This window comes from Hypanus sabinus, chromosome 3 (genome assembly GCF_030144855.1).
Source record: "Hypanus sabinus isolate sHypSab1 chromosome 3, sHypSab1.hap1, whole genome shotgun sequence".
Classification (NCBI taxonomy): Eukaryota; Metazoa; Chordata; class Chondrichthyes; order Myliobatiformes; family Dasyatidae; genus Hypanus; species Hypanus sabinus.
The window spans coordinates 37,554,706-37,571,628 of NC_082708.1; the positions used below are offsets into that span (position 1 = coordinate 37,554,706).

At 41.4% G+C, this 16,923-nt stretch overlaps 1 protein-coding gene across 3 annotated transcripts in view; it reads right to left on the reverse strand.

Moving 5' to 3' along the window:
* LOC132391212 (sister chromatid cohesion protein PDS5 homolog B-like) overlaps positions 1-1,229 on the reverse strand; it is a 278,188-nt gene extending 276,959 nt beyond the window's left edge. For 2 of the 3 annotated variants that reach the window (XM_059964116.1, XM_059964115.1), the window contains exon 1: positions 1,093-1,221. The gene's annotated coding sequence lies outside the window, so the exon portion shown is untranslated. Of the gene's footprint in view, positions 1-1,092 lie in introns of all 3 variants that reach the window. The other variant, XR_009511122.1, reaches the window with a different exon arrangement.
* Between the last annotated feature and the right edge of the window lie 15,694 nt (positions 1,230-16,923).

The window sequence follows — 16,923 nt, forward strand, 5'->3', positions numbered from 1 at the left end:
TCTAAACAGATTTAAGAACGATTATTCAAAAGATTCCCATTAAAACGTGGGGAAATAATTTAAATATTGCCAAGCTCATGTGCTTTATAAGATGCAGAAAAAAAAGAAACTGTTTACAATACTTGGAAAATTCATTGTACTCTCAAATTGCAAGTTTTTTTTGCTAATCAAAGCAAGAAACAAGTCTTTGTTTTCTTCAAGATTATGCATTATATTTGGTTTCAAAAAGTTATTCTGCTAAATGTGGTTTCTGAATGAAAACTAAAAAATGGCTTTTTCAATTCAAAGGGTGGAGAACACTTGCGCATCAAAACCTGTAACCATTCTTGATCCACAACGGCTGCTGTTTGTCGCAGGTAGGAAACGAGAGGAATGTCATAAACACTATCTTGCTTTACAGTATTCCAGCTTCACTATCAATCACTTTCTTGATCAAACCTAACATCTACAGTAACAATAACATATTTAATTATTTATATATTTGTCAACATAATCGACTACAATTCAATAGGTCCCATCATAATTACTTTTTTAAAAATTCTATATTGAATCGGCGATTTCTTGCTGAAAAGGAGGAAAAATATAAAAATGTGAAGAAGTACGTCAAGCTCCAGGCCACAGCAAAACACCAGCAAAAACAGGCCCCAAACCCCTGCAAACTCGACCCTTTGGGGAAAAGACCAACCAACCACACTTCTAATATAAATGTTCAATCTTTCTCCCCTTTTACACCCATATGCACAAAAAAACATACACGCTGCAATCATAATCATCTCGCCCCATGGCTTCCAGCGGAATCCAAAAGCGCTTTCCACGCCGATCCCGGGCAGGGTGTCCTACAGCAGAGACACTCTCCCAATTGCTAAAACAAAACGACAGCAACGAGAGGCAAAGGCGAGTTCGAAAGCAGCGAAGGCGGACAGGCAGGGAACGGAGCCGAGACGGCACTGCGCCCACCCCGCAAAACTCGGACAGCGTGTCCCTCGGCACGCCAACTCTGCATTCGCTGCCCTCAAAATGTAACGCGGGGGAGGCAAGAAAAACGATTAAATGTACGCGATCTTACCCTCCAGCTCTCTCCCCTACACTCACCCGTGTCCAAAGCCAGAGCTCCCAGCGCCGCCGCCGCTGCCGCTGCCGCCTACCCCCGGAACGCTTCAAAATGGCGCCAATTTGTCTCGGGCTGCACCAATGAACGACAGCGGCGACGAGCCGGTCCGCGAGCGCGAGCGGGAGGGGGTGGGGATGTCAGCGAGGGGCAAAGCGAGCTGGGCAAGAGCGAGAGGCGGGAGGCGGGAGGCGCTGTCACGCCGGAGCTTGTTCACTGAGGCAGTTGCTGGGAAGCCCTTCCTGATGTTATGGGAGGGAGCAGGAAAAGGGAGTGAGGTGCCGTGCACTCTCCCTGCAAACTGTGGGTGTGCATCGAGCTTAGGGTATGAAACAATACAAAATGCTAATCATGAACTAAGCCATTGGCCTGTTAAGTTTTACTGTGCATGCCTTTTTTATTATACGACATTAATAAAAGTTTAGCCGTAGGAACTTTATGATTCGTGCCACTTGGCTAGAAAAGTGAAGCAAGAGCATCTCCAAACGTCGGACGAAAGGTATTGCAACCTTAGGAAAACAAAGTAACAGAAAAGTATTTCGCGAGATTGGAGATGGAGTTTCGAAGTTGACCCAGTGCATTTTGCCTTACGAAATGTTCACAGTTTACAACTTTTATTCGTTACAACATGATTGTGCGAACGTATTTCGACAGAACTTATAATTTTGTAAAGGGAAGAGTTCCGAAATCGTATACAAGTAATTTATTGACAGTGGTGGAATGTTGGTTCCATTGTTTAAAGGAGTGTGTCTTCAGAATTCTATCTCTAATCATTAAAAAATCTTACTATTGACTTTTTGTCATGGACGTTTTCTATTGTTCCAATTTGTACCATTAGTATCAATGACGGGGGAAATGCTTAAAATTTAATGTCAATAATAATTAACAACAACAGCTTGCATTACGTCACCTCCTTAAACTAAGAAAACATCCCAAAACACCTCTTTGGAACATAAGAGTAAACGTGATAACAATCCTAACAATCACATAAGAAAATTTTAACTGTAACAGTACATGTATATTTCATGATTGAGAAGAGTGAGGTATGACTTTGGACCAAGAGCAGATAGTGGAGACACAAGAGACTAGATGCAGGAATGGGGAGCACAAAAAAGGGTTATACAGCATCTATGGAGAGAAATGTATAGTTGTTTTGGATGAAACAGTTCATCTGATTGATTTCAAAGGATTGGAAGGTTTCCCGAGACATGGAGATGCAGGGCCGAAGGGAAATTTGAAAGCAAAGGTGACAGTCCTAAAATGAAGCTTTGCTGGATCAGAAGCCAGTGTGCCAGCAAATTGCAGAGTTTGGGATTAGTTTATGTTTTTAGATGGTGTAGGATGCAAGGTTAGTTTAGAGTTATAGTCATAGGGGCAATAAGCATGAATATAGGCCCAACATGTCCATGCTAACATCATGCCCACCCAGTTCCTCCCAATTTCCTGACTTTAGTCGATATCCCTCTAGGTCCCACCTCATATTGTACCTATTGAAGTAATTCTTAAATAATACTACTATACTTACCTCAACTACTTACTCTGGCAGCTCACACTCACCACACTCTGCATGAAAAAATTGCCCCTCAGGTCTTTCCTCTCTCACCGTAAATCCATGCCACTCAACTTTCATCTCCCCTACCCTGAGGAAAAAACCGTTATCCACGTTATCCATGCCTGTTATTATTTTGACTATTTCCCTTCAGTCACTCCTCATTCTCCAATGTTCCAAGGAATTAAAAACATAGACTAAACAACCCACCTCTACCTGTAACTGAGGGCTTTTAGTCAGGGCCGTAAATCTTTTCTGCACTCTTCACAATTTAACCACTTCTTTTCTATAACTGGGTGACCAAATCTGTACATAGTACTCCAACGGCGACCTCATCAATGGCTTATACAGCTGCAACATAAAGTTCCAACTCCTGTATTCAAACCCCTGATTGCTGAAGACCAACATGCTAAACACCTTTTTTATTAATCACCCTTTCTATCTGTGATGTTGTGCTGTGGGAGGCGGTTAGTAAAACACTTTACAGTGCCAGCGATCACCAATCAGGTTTCAATTTCTGCTGCTCTCTGTATATTCTCCCTATGACCGTGTGGGGTTTCCTCCCACATTCCAAAGACGCATGATTAGGGTTAGTAAGTTGTGGACATGCTATGTCAGCATCAGAGCGTGACGGCATCTGAGGGCTGCCCCCAGCACAATCCTCGGATTGTGTTTGTCGTTGATGTAAACAAAGCATTCCACTGTGTGTTTCGATGTACATGTGACAAATAAAACTAATCTTTATCTCTTAATCTGTCTTCAATGAACCATGCACTTGTATTCCTAAATCCCTCTGTTCCATTACACTCTCATAGTGCAAGTCCTACACTGGTTTGACTTTCCAAAATGTATCACCTCACACTTATCTATATTGAAATCCATTTGTCATTGCTCAGCCCACTTCTCTATCTGATCAAGGTTCCCCTTGTAATCTATAATAACCTTTTCTCATTGTCACAACACCTCCAAATTTAGTGTCATCTGTAAACTTGCTGATCAAGACTTGAGCATTGATATTCAAATCATTTATGTAAATAATGAACAACAAAGGTTCAATACTGACCCCTGAGGCATATGGCAAATTACTGACCCCCTTTGCAAGAAACAAACTTCAACTAGTACTATTACTTCCTATCTCTGAGCAAATTTTGAAACCTCCTTAATAGTTTTCTTGGATTCTATGGGACCTAGACTTCCAGACCAGCCTATCAAGTAGGACCTTGTCAAAAGCCAAACTAAAGTCCAAATAGACAGCAAGCACTACCCTACCATCATCTACCTTTTTGGTTACCTTTTCAAAAAAGATTCATCAAATGTGACTTCTCATGCACAAACTGAAATGGACTCCTTAAAATTGGGCTCTGTCTAACCAAATGCTGGTAGATCCCGCCCCTCAGAATTCCCTCAAGTAACTTCCCCACTACTGATGTCAGGCAGACCGGCCTGTATTTGTTCTTGTTTCCCTTATTAAAGAACAGAACAAATTAGCCACCTTCTAGTCTTTGGGAACTTCAACAGAGGCAAATGAAGAAGCAAGTGTCTCCAAATGGGCCTTTGCAGTTTTCTCTCTGGCATCCCAAAAGAAAATCCATAGATGAGCTTGGTCAGGTCCTTGAGATGTATCTTCCTTATTGTGCTGTAAGGCTGCAAAAACCTCCTCCCTGGTAATATGAATGTCCTCCAAAACATCTCTATGTGTTTCTCTTATCACATAAGCAACCATAATTTTCTCCTCAGTAAACAATGAGGAGAAATACTTGTTAAACATACTTACCATCTCCTGCAGCTCAAGATATAAACTGATCTCTAAGGAGACTGCCACCTCCCTAACTATCCTTGTGATTTTTCTTAAACTTACCTGCCAGATCCACCTCATACTCTCTCTTTGTCCTCCTGATTTCCCTTTTAAAAATATTCTTAATCTTCAAGGAATTTGTTTAATCCCCAGCTCCTAAACCCAATGTATGCTTCCTTCTTTTCTTTGACCAGAGCTTCAATATCTGCTGTCAGCTACATTTCCCTAAACTATCCAGGTTTACCCTTCAGCCGAACAGGAATATGCTGCTCCTGGACTCTTGATACCAACTCTTAAAAGCCTCCCACTTTCCATTTGTTCCTTTCCCTTGAAACAGATTCACCCAATTGACCTCTGCTAGATCCAATATAATGCCGGCGTCGTTGCATAATAATCTCTGGATTATTACCTGAGCCACGGGCAAATTTGGCTAGGTTAAATAAAATTAGGGAGTTAAACGCGTGGCTCAAAGACTGGTGTGGGAGAAGTGGGTTTTGCTTCTTGGGACACTGGCACCAGTACTGGGACAGGAGAGAACTATTCCAGAGAGATGGGCTTCACCTGAACCGGGCTGGGGTTAGTGTCCTGGCGAATCGTATAACTAGGGCTGCAGAGAGGTCTTTAAACTAACTAGTGGGGGGGGGGGAGGATTCTAGAGAGCAAATAATTAAAAAGACAATGGAGAAGGTAATGGATGTAGGTAAAAGTGGAGGAATAAAAAGACAGTGTGTCAGGAGGGGAAAGAATTACGGAGATAAGCGTAAAGTTGTACAAAAGGAAAAGGTAGGAAATAAGTGTCAAACATATTTGAAGGTCCTTTATTTGAATGCACGTTGTATTAGGAATAAAATTGATGAGTTAACGGTACAAATAATTACGTATGGTTATGATATTGTGGCAATTACGGAAACATAGCTGCAGGGTGACCAGGACTGGGAATTAAACATACAAGTGTATTTGACAATTAGGAGAGACAGGCAAGAAGGAAAAGGAGGTGGGGTGGCTATGTTAATAAAGCAAGTAATCACTGCAATAAAGCAAAATGATACTGGCTCAAAGGATCAGGATAACAAAACAATTCGGGTAGAAATAAGAAATAGTAAAAGGAGAAAAGCGGTGGTGGGAGTAGTCTATAGGCCTCCAAACAGCTGTAACTCAGTTGGTCGGAGCATAAATCAGGAAATAGTTGGGGCTTGTAATAAGGGAACAGCTATAATTATGGGGGATTTTAACTTTCATATTGACTGGACTAATCAAGTCGGACACGGCAACCTTGAAGAAGAGTTTATTGAGTGTATTCGGGATGGGTTCCTTGAACAATACGTTACTGAGCCGACAAGGGGGCAAGCAGTCTTAGATCTGGTCCTGTGTAATGAGACAGGACTAATAAAAAATGTCCTAGTAAAGGATCCCCTTGGAATGAGCGACCATAGCATGGTCGAATTCCATATTCAATTAGAGGATGAGAGGGTTGGATCTCAAACAAGCGTACTGAGCTTAAATAAAGGAGACTATGATGGTATGAGAGCGGAATTGCTTAAGATGGATTGGGAAAATAGATTAAAGGGTAGGTCGGTACTTGATCAGTGGTGTATATTTAAGGAGTTATTTTACAACTATCAAGAAAAATATATTCCACTGAAGAAAAAAAGGGTGTAAAAGAAAAAAAATAGTTATCCGTGGCTAAGTAAAGAAATAAAGCAAAGTATACGACTAAAAAGAAAGTTATATAAGGTAGCTAAATCTAGTGGGAAGATTGAAGATCGAGAAGCTTTTAAATATCAGCAGCAAATAACAAAAAGATTGATTAAGAAAGGGAAGATAGATTATGAAAGTAAATTGGCGAACAACATAAAAGCAGATAGTAAGAGTTTTTATAGTTACATAAAAAGAAAAAGGGTGGCTAAAGTAAATGTTGGTCCCCTAGAAGATGAGACCGGGAAATTAATGGTAGGGGAAATGGAGATGGTGGAAACGCTGAACAAATATTTTGTATCAGTTTTTATAGTAGAGGACACTCAAAATATCCCAACACTGGATAAACAGGGGGCTCTAGGGGGAGAGAAGCTAACTACGATTCAAATCACCAAGGAAATGGTACTTGATAAATTAATGGGACTGAAGGTGGATAAATCCCCTGGACCGGATGGTTTGCATCCTAGGGTCTTAAGGGAAGTGGCGGTCGGGATTGTGGATGCATTAGTGATAATTTTTCAAAACTCGCTGGACTCAGCAATGGTCCCGGCAGATTGGAAAAATGCTAATGTAACTCCTTTATTTAAAAAGGGCAATAGACAGAAGGCTGGGAATTATAGGCCAGTTAGCCTAACATCTGTGGTTGGCAAAATGTTGGAATCGATAATTAAGGAAACAGTAACAGGGCATTTGGATAAACATAGCTTAATAGGACAAAGTCAGCATGGCTTTACAAAAGGGAAGTCATGTTTGACAAATTTGTTGGAGTTCTTTGAGGACATAACATATAGGGTAGATAAAGGGGAACCAGTGGATGTGGTGTATTTGGACTTCCAAAAGGCATTTGACAAGGTGCCACACCAAAGATTATTACTTAAAGTAAAAAATCATGGGATTGGGGATAATATTCTGGCATGGGTGGAGGATTGGCTTTCTAACAGAAAACAGAGAGTTGGGATAAATGGTTTATTCTCAGACTGGCAGTTGGTGACTAGTGGTGTTCCGCAGGGGTCGGTGTTGGGACCCCAACTCTTTACAATCTATATTAATGATTTGGAGAAAGGGACTAAGTGCAACGTATCGAAGTTTGCTAATGACACAAAGATGGGAGGGAGTGTAATGAGTGTGGAGGACATTGAAACCCTGCAGGGGGACATAGGTAGGCTGAGTGATTGGGCAGACATTTGGCAGATGAAATATAATACTGACAAGTATGAGGTCTTGCACTTTGGCAGGAAAAATAACAGAGCAAGTTATTATCTAAATGGAGAGAAACTGGGAAGTGCTTCTGTGCAAAGGGATCTTGCGGTCCTGGTGCAGGTGCAGCAGGTGGTCAAGAAGGCCAATGGAATGCTGGCTTTTATTGCTAGGGGGATGGAGTATAAGACAGGGAGGTCTTACTGCAGTTGTACCGGGTATTGGTGAGACCACACCTGGAGTACTGCGTGCAGTTCTGGTGTCCATATTTAAGAAAGGACATACTGGCTCTCGAGGCAGTGCAGAGAAGGTTCACTAGGTTAATTCCGGGGATGGGTGGGTTGATGTATGATGAGAGGTTGAGTAGATTGGGACTCTACTCATTGGAGTTCCGAAGAATGAGAGGCGATCTTATTGAAACATATAAGATTGTGAAGGGGCTTGATCGGGTGGATGCGGGGAGAATGTTCCCAATGATGGATGAAACTAGGACTAGGGGGCATAATCTTAAAATAAGGGGATGCCGTTCCAGGACTGAGATGAGGAGATTTCTTAACTCAGAGGGTAGTGGGGCTGTGGATTTTACTGCCCCAGAGAGCTGTGGAAGCTACTACACTCAATAAATTCAAAACGGAGATAGACATTTTCCTGGATAAAAATGGCATTAGGGGATACGGTGAGCGAGCAGGTAAGTGGACATGAGGCTAGGTTTAGATCAGCCATGTGATCTCCTGGACCAGTTTTCGATATCTTAGATGGGTCGGAGAGGAATTTTCCAGATTTTTTCTCCTCAATTGGCAAATCATTTTTTTTTCCTGGGTGATCACATGGGTTTGGGCGGCATGGTGCCCTGTTGGTTGGCACTGTTGCCTTGTGGGATTCGGTGAAAACTAGAGTTAAGATTGGATCAGCCATGATCTTGTTGAATGGCGGAGCAGGCTTGAGGGGCCGATTGACCTACTCCTGCTCCTATCTCATGTTCTTATGTAATTCCCCCAAATTAGCCTTGCTGCAGTTTAGGGCTCTAACCTGTGGACTTCACTGGAGTGCATCCAAAGTGTCTGGTTGTATTAAATGCAAGGATCAGGATTCCAGTGACAGATGAACCAAGGCCGAGAAAAGAGTTGATGTTGTGCAGATGGAAGAAATTGGTTTTAATGATGTAGAAGCTGCATTTATTTACACATTTTGGATGGCCTCATGCATTTACTATGGAGGGGGAAAAGCTGGTGAAAAGCAAGTACAGTTCGTGACAAGGACTTAGTTAAGTTATCTTTTTAATAGTTTGTTGGAGAAGTTAAACAAGTAGGTTGACAAATTACAAATAGCAGATGAGAGTTATATGGTGTTCATATTAAACTGGACACAGTAGTCTTAAAATAGTGTGGGCAAGGGTATATTCTTGGGTGGTTCTAAAAGTAGCTGTAAGATCCCTGGGCAAGAGGGTGGAGATGGTATGATCAATTGTATCGCAAGTACTTGACTGGATAAGAGTTGTCTTAGAACTAATCTACAAGCCCATTTTGAGGAATTCAAGTTCAGAGTTGTGTCAAAGTTTGAGCATGGATGTAGGAAGCAAGGTATTTACATGGCAACAATGGTGATATTTCAAGGAGAAAAAATCATGTATCTTAAGTTCCTGAGCAACAGTAATCAATTGCAATCCTCAATTGTTATTTTCTAGGTGATGTTTCAACACATGCTATAAGTTTTTCTAAGTACTGATAGTGCTGTTATACAATGAACTTTTACCTTTACGCAGAACATACACATACTGTTTTTATTGCCTCCAGAGGTGGTGGTAAAACCTCTATCTTAGGAAGTAAACTGGATTTCACCTCCTTGAACATGATAATCAGTTCTTCATGCCTATCACAAGAGAGTAAAACAACATACAATTTACATCAAATGATACTGAACAAGGCAGTAAGAAATTCACAATCAATTATCATTTTCTTTCTCTTCCTATGAATTTGTATGTGATTATTTGTATGACAGACATTCATTGTTAGTAGTTGTACATCATTGGGATGGTTTTGTGAACTGGCAAAGAATCATCTGCAGTGATGGTATGTTGGACTGAAGTCCTATACTGGAAGGCAAAAGGGTATAGCTGCCATGATTTTTTTAAAGCAATATAATGATGTGAGAGAATCATGGGTCACTTTTTTTCTGATCCTTGCAATTCAAGTAATTAAAATTAACATCATGGAAAGTAGAGACACATGCTCTCAAGAATTACTACAAGTTAAGCGCAAACATTAGCTGTACACATTCCTATTATGTTAATTATGTGATAATTTTATCACAACTTGAGGCAATTGGTAACATTTGAAATAAATGCCTGTTTATATTTTTATATAAATATACGGAATTCTAAGGCGTCTAGGATGACCATTGTGGTTATTGGGCATTATCATCCATATCTTCCATTCCTAGGTCTGTTGTCTTTTGTCATCGACAATATATCAATGTTCTGGATGATTATGTTGTAAATTGGAACAGCAAATTTGAAGGTGACATCAAGATTGGGGGTGTAGTGGATAGCAAGGAAGGCTATAAAAGTTTGCAAAGGGACCTGCACCAACTGAAAAATGGCAGATGGAATTTAATGCAGAAAAATGTGAGATGTTGCTCTTTGAGAGGACAAACTAGAGTAAGTCTTGCACAATGAGTGGTAGGGCACTGCAGAGTGTGATAGAACTGAGGAATTTGGAAATACAGATCCATAATTTTTGAAAGTGGCATCACAGTGAGAGAGGAACAAAAAGAGGGTTTTTGGCACTTTGGCCTTCATAAATCAAAGTACAGGGGTACTATTATGTCAAAGTTGTATAAAATGTTGGTGAGGCCGAATTAGGAGTGTTGTGTTGCCGTTCTGATCAGCTACATGCAGGAAAGATTGAAAAAGTGCAGAGATAATTTACAAGAATGTTGCTTGGACTTGAGGAGCTGAGTTATAGGGAAAGGTAGAATAGGACTTGATTCTCTAGGGTATTGGAGAATGAGGAGAAATTTGATTTAGTTATACAAAATTATGTGGGGTATAGATAGGGTAAATGCAAGCAGGCTTTTTCCACTGAGGTAGGGTGAGATTAAAACAAGAAGTCATGGTTTAAGGGTGAAAGGTGAAATACTTAAAGGGGAACATGAGGGAGAGTTTTTTTCACTCAGAGGATAGTGAGTGTGTGGAACACCTGCCAGCAGAAGTTGTGGATGCTGGTTGGATTTCAACATTTAAGAGTAATCTGGAAGGGTATTGTTGTGTATTTAAGAAGGCAGGACCCAGGGAGAAGCAAAGATCATTGCAGATCCAGAGAGAAAAGCTGGGAAAAGGTGTCCAGAACTGTCATACCCACTTCTTGCAGTCTCAGAGCCAATTCCTACAACCATCACGGAGGAGGCCCTAGAAACTAAGATAGTTTTCACAGCCACCTTGCCAGACCGATCCCTCTTGTCAGGAAAGACATTATCCCACAACAGTAAGAATCCTCCACAATGATTAAATATTTAAACCTGAATGGGACAATTTAAATTTTAATATGCTGTGGATGTGTGTATATAGTATTCTGTATATATCGATGAGATGCATTCTCTATTGAGTTAGATCTTACAGCTAAGTAGGGAGGAGGGTAAACATGGAAATCCACAGCACATTACAGCCCTTTGGCCCACAATATTGAGCTGATCATGTAAACTACTCTAGAAGCTGCCTAGAAATTCGTTACCACATAGCTCTCTATTTTTCTAAGCTCCATGTACCTAGCTAATAGGCTCTTCAAAGACCCTATTGTATCTGCTTCTACCACCATTGCCAGCAGTGCATTCCATATACCCACCACTCTCTGTGTGAAAAACCTACCCCTGATATTGCCTCGGTACCTACTTCCAAGTACCTTAAGACTATGCCTTCTCATGCTAGCCATTTTAGCCCTGGGAAAAAGCCTCCGGCTATCCACATGATCAATGCCTTTCATCATCTTATACACCTCTATCAAGTCACCTCTTATCATCTGTCACTCCAAGGAGAAAAAGCCAAGTTCACTGAACCTATTTTTATCAGGCACACTCTCCAATCCAGGCAACATCTTTGTAGATCTCCTCTACTTTCTATAATATCCACATCCTTCCTGTAGTGAGGTGACCAGAATGAAACACAGTACTTCAAATGGGGTCTAACTAAGTTTTTATATAACTGTAACATTACCTCTCAGCTCTTGAACTCAATCACATGGTTGATGAATGCCAACACACCATTAACCTTCTGAACAACACTGTCAACCTGCGCAGCAGCTTTGAGTGTCCTATACACATGGACCCCAAGATCTCTCTTATCCTCCACACTGCCGAGTCTTGACATTAATATTATATTCTGCCTTCAAATTTGACCTACCAAAATTAACCACTTCACACTTATCTAGGTTGAACTCCATCTGCCACTTCTCAATCCAGTTCTGCATCTTATCGATGTCCCACTGTAACCTCTGACAACCCTCCAGACTATCCACAACACCCCTAATGTTTGTGTCATCAGCAAACTTACTAACCCATCCTTCTAGTTCCTCATCCAGTTCATTTATAAAAATCACAAAAAGGAGGGGTCCCAGAACAGATCCCTGCAGAACACCGCTGATCACCAACCTCCAGGCAGACTATGAACCATCTACAACCACCCTTTGTCTTCTGTGGGCAAACAAATTCTGGATCCACAAAGAAGGTCTCCTTGGATCCCATGCCTTCTTACTCTCTGAATGAGCCTTGCATGGGAAGCCTTACTGAAATCCATATACACTACATCCAGTGCCCTACCTTCCTCAATGTGTTTTGTTACATCCTCAAAAATTCAATCAGGCTCATAAGCTACGACCTGCCATTGACAAAGCCATGCTGACTGTCCCTAATTAGATTACATCTCTCCAGATGCTCATAAATCATGCATATCAGGATCTTCTCCCAACAACTTGCCCACCACTGAAGTAAGAAGTGTTCTGTATTTAATACTTGAGCAATCTTGTGTGTGTGTGAGTGTGTGTGTGTGTGTGTATGTATATATATATATATATATATATATATATATATATATATATATATATATACACATTTTTGTTCATTTAAATAATTCATTATGAGTTGTACGTACATGAATTGTACATGTCAGCACACTATCACGTGATACGTGCACTCCTTGCTTAAAGAAAACATGAAGTTAGGCTCACATTTCAGACTGCTGTGTCTTTTGAATTAGTTTAATGTTTTGAAGTTACAAAACATATCTGGTATGGAGGACTGTGGTCTGGGGTGCAAGTCAATGGGACAAGGCAAAATAATCGTTAGGCATGGACGAGATGGGCTGAAGGGCTTGTTTCTGTGTGTAGTGTTCTATGACTAAATGATTCTGTTGCACCTTTTGGATCTCTTTCTAGCACATCTTGAAGGAGTGCAAGCAACAACACACTGATTTTAATTAATTTAATTGGAGCCAATATAAATTTATTTATTTGTTAATCATTTTTATGTTTAATTGTCACTTTGGTTTAAACAGTGTTTTGGTGCCAGTTTTTAATTAATCTTGTTTCATGTTTTCACTGCTTTACTTCATTATATTTTCTAATGTATTCTACTGTAAAATTATTTTTATTCTATTTTTCACCATTTGAAACAAGATGCATTTCTATAGCACCTTCAGTATACATAGAAATGTATCCCTTTGACTTTATTGGCCTGACAATAATCTAAGAGGTATTTGAGGGATGACTAAAAGCTTAGCCAAAGAGATGGGTTTAATGGAGAGCAGTGGAGGAGCAGGCATAGAAGCAGAGAATTTTGAGCATTGTGCTTTGATAACTAGACGACCATGGTAGCGTAGCCGTTAGCGTGACACTATTACATTTTGGAGGAATCAGTGTTCAGTTCCAGTGTTCTCTGTAAGAAAGTCTACATGTCCTTCCCATGTGTGTGTGGGTTTCCGCCAGGTGCTCTAGTTTCCTCCCACAGTCCGAAGATGTACTGATTAGTAGGTTAATTGGCCCTTGTCCTATGATAAAGTTAGGGTTAAATGGGTGGATTGTTGGGCGGTCGGCTCGGTGGGCCAGACTGGCCTGCTCTGCGCTGTATCTCGAAATACAATAAATATGAAAATCTAGGTACGTACTTTGTACAAGAAATCTGGTCTATGTTGTACCTTTTAAGGATGGGCTGGTAAAAATGCTTTGTGATGAATTATCCCCAAAAAAATTTGGCAAAGCTAACTATGTCACATTGTTATGAGGAAGGAATTCAGGTGAAGGAATGCCTGATCGAGTCAGAGGGTTATAAAGCATGGAGATAGATCCTTTGGCCCATTATGTTCCTGCCAGTCATCAAGTACCTATTTACCAGCTCACATATTCCAACACTTGGCCCATGCTATTCTATGCCATGACATTTCTTCGTTCATCCAAGTACTTCTTACATGTTAGGAGAATATCTCCCTCAGTATGTGCATTCTAGATTTCCAACACCTTCCAGAAAAAAAATTATTTTTTAGATCCCCTCTGAATCACTAACCAATAATACAGGGTTTCTCAACTGGGATTCGACAAGGGATTGTGATTTTAAAAAATAAGCATCGTTTTTTGTACTTCGCACAGCGCGCAATGCTAGCACTCACAGTGGTGGGCAGTGACAAAGCAGACCAGTTAGCAATCTCGTTAGAGATCCTTCAGTCCAGTATGGCAGTGCAGTAGGACCATGATTATTTGCTGAAGCCCATCTTCAGATTTTAAGACGAGATAGGGGAAACCGTTGATAATTGGTGAGCTCTGTATGGCACGGAGGGGAGGACGGTATGCTGATGAGGAGCATTAAGTATGTTTTCCGAGCATTGAATGAACTCGCCCAACTTGGGCTGTGACATCGGCCTCTCCCTCCCTCCGGAGTTACCTCCCCCCACTTCCCTTTATGTGTTGCCGACTGGGTTAAGGGAGTGTAGTAGAAAATTGGAGGGAAATTCTCATTCTAAAGACTGTCCAGTTTGGCAATTTTTGAAGAGAAGGTGTGAGATGGAAGAGGAGGATTCTAGGCTGAGGCCTGTGGACAATTCCAATAAAGTTAATGATGAAGAATTACAATCTTCTGAGTCATTTCACTGCACTAGTGCAAAAACGGACATAAAATCATCAGTTTTTTACAAAACTATGAAAGTTTATTTACACAACAAATACATAAAGTACAAACATTAAGTACTTACAAGACAGGAAATAAATACAAATTAAAATATGATTATTACTGCCTATAAAACAGTCAATTCCCTGGACGCCCCACTGTACCCATTGTGACCACATGCTCCCTCTACAAGGACAGCCGGGCACGAATCCTTGGAAGAGGGGCAGGCATTCAGCCCTGGCAGAGCCCCTACTTTCAACCATGCACTAGACCAGTGCATGGCCAACTTGGCCAAGCCCAGGAGCAAGCCCACCAGTAGATCTTCCTCGCAACCCACCCCCTTTTATACTGTCCGTATATAAGGAATGCAGAGCTGAAGTGAAACCAGAACCCAAGCAGCAGTCCCTTCAGATACTCAAACAGGGGCTGCAACCTCTCACACTCCATATAAGTGTAGTACTTTGACTCCTCCTGTCCACAGAACGGACAGCTGGACGGGATATCAGTAAACCTGCTCAAAGACCTGTCGCACGGTACTGCCCTGTGCAATACCTTCCACCCCAGGTCCCCAATGTACAGGGGAAGGACCCCAGCATAAAGAGATTTCCACTGAGGACCTCCTCCGCTGCCAGATGTTAACACAGACCACCAAGGCGGGTCTGGCACAGAGACAAAGGCAAAGAAGGGAAAGGTGTGCAAGGGTAGCCCGTACAAGAAACATTTCTGAGTGTCATGGAAGGGCATGGTGGGCATCCCTGTGAGACAGCTCATGGTGCACGGGACCCTCTCCCGCATGGTATCCTGAGGCCTGGATCCAAACAGCACTTCCGGCCCATCAGGTTATGGTGCAGCCGGAACCCCACCACTTTCCGGAGCCCCCACCACCAGCCCCCTTGCAGCCAGAGTACAGTCCCCCACCCTATCTGGATAAGACTAGACCCCATACCTTCAACAGCTCTTGGTAAAGGTGAGGTAGTTCCTGCAAAGCAGCACAGCTAATGCTGTCTGCTTGAAGTCCAGTGTCCCCAGCAGGACAGAGCCAGTGCATGCCATCTCGAAATACAGTCAGTATACAGATATCTCTGCAGGGTCCTGAGGGAGAGAGTCGTCAGCTGGGTGTGCACACACACCAATGACTGACCATCCTCCACGATCGAAAGACTCAGGGCCACACCAGAGACCCAATGCCTTCTGTTGCCCCAGAAGAAGTCCACCAGCCTCTTCTGGGTCCTGGAGGCAAAAGCAGTGAATGGAACTAAAGTAATTAGCCGGTACCATATCTTTACAATGAAAGCTACTTATCAGTGAGTTTTTACATGGACTGATGATCCAAGTTGTCCTATTCCATTGTGCCTGCTTTATTGCAAATAAGGTACAAATGTAGCAACAGCTCTGGTGAAATTGAAAAGACACTTACCTACAAATCACAGCCAAAGGACATGTAAATGTGCTGATTATTTTGAATGACTATTGGAATCTCAAAATAAACAGATTAAAACTTTTGAAAATAAAGTCACAGTCAGTAAAAGGATTCAGGAAGCAAGATATTTAGTAGCTTTAAGACTAGTTTATTTGAGAATGTTAAAACACTGTGAAAACCTGACAAAGAGTACACCAGTCTCCTGCTACATACAGAAATCTGGTGTCTTAGCAGAGCAAGAGCTTTCAACAGGGTGTTTGAGGTGAAAGGTGAATTGCAGGAGTACTTTTAAGAAAATAGTAGGTCTGAGATTGGTAAGTACTTTGAAGATGAAGAATGGCTGCAGAAACTAGCCAACTTAACAAACATTTTTCATCATATAAACCAGTTGAACAAGTCTCTGCAAAGCCCTAGAGAAAATGTTTGACTTCAAGTGACAAGATTCCTGGATTTAAAAGGAAACTGAGTCTTTGGAAAAATCACACTGCAAAAGGAAATCTTGAAATGTTTCTACTGCTTCTTGGGCTTGAGAGTGAGGAAGGATATCACAAAGTCTCCAGTCTTATTGAAAACTACCTGGAAGAACTGCAGAACAAAATTGAACTGTGTTTTTCCTCCCTTTCAATACTGACTGGATGAGGGACCCTTTCTGTGAATCGTCTGCTTAGCCTGAGAACTTGACTTTGAGAGAAAAGGAAGACCTTTGTGAGCTGCACTCTGATCATGCACTCAAGATGAGTTTTACTGACCTACCCCTGGACAAGTTCTGTATTGCTATGAAAAAAAAGAGTATCCTGCCATTCATAGGAAAGCAATGAGAATTTGGCTGCAGTTTTCAACTTCTCACATGTGAGCAAACTTTTTCTTTTTTAACAAGCATCAAGAGCGAGGATAGAAATGGTCTCATTTCAGTTGAAGGTGAAGTCCTGTGTACATATCTCAAGCTCAACGCAGAATTCAGAAATCTTTTATGTTTACCATATGAGTTTTTAAAATTTATGGAAGGGAAAGAAAGA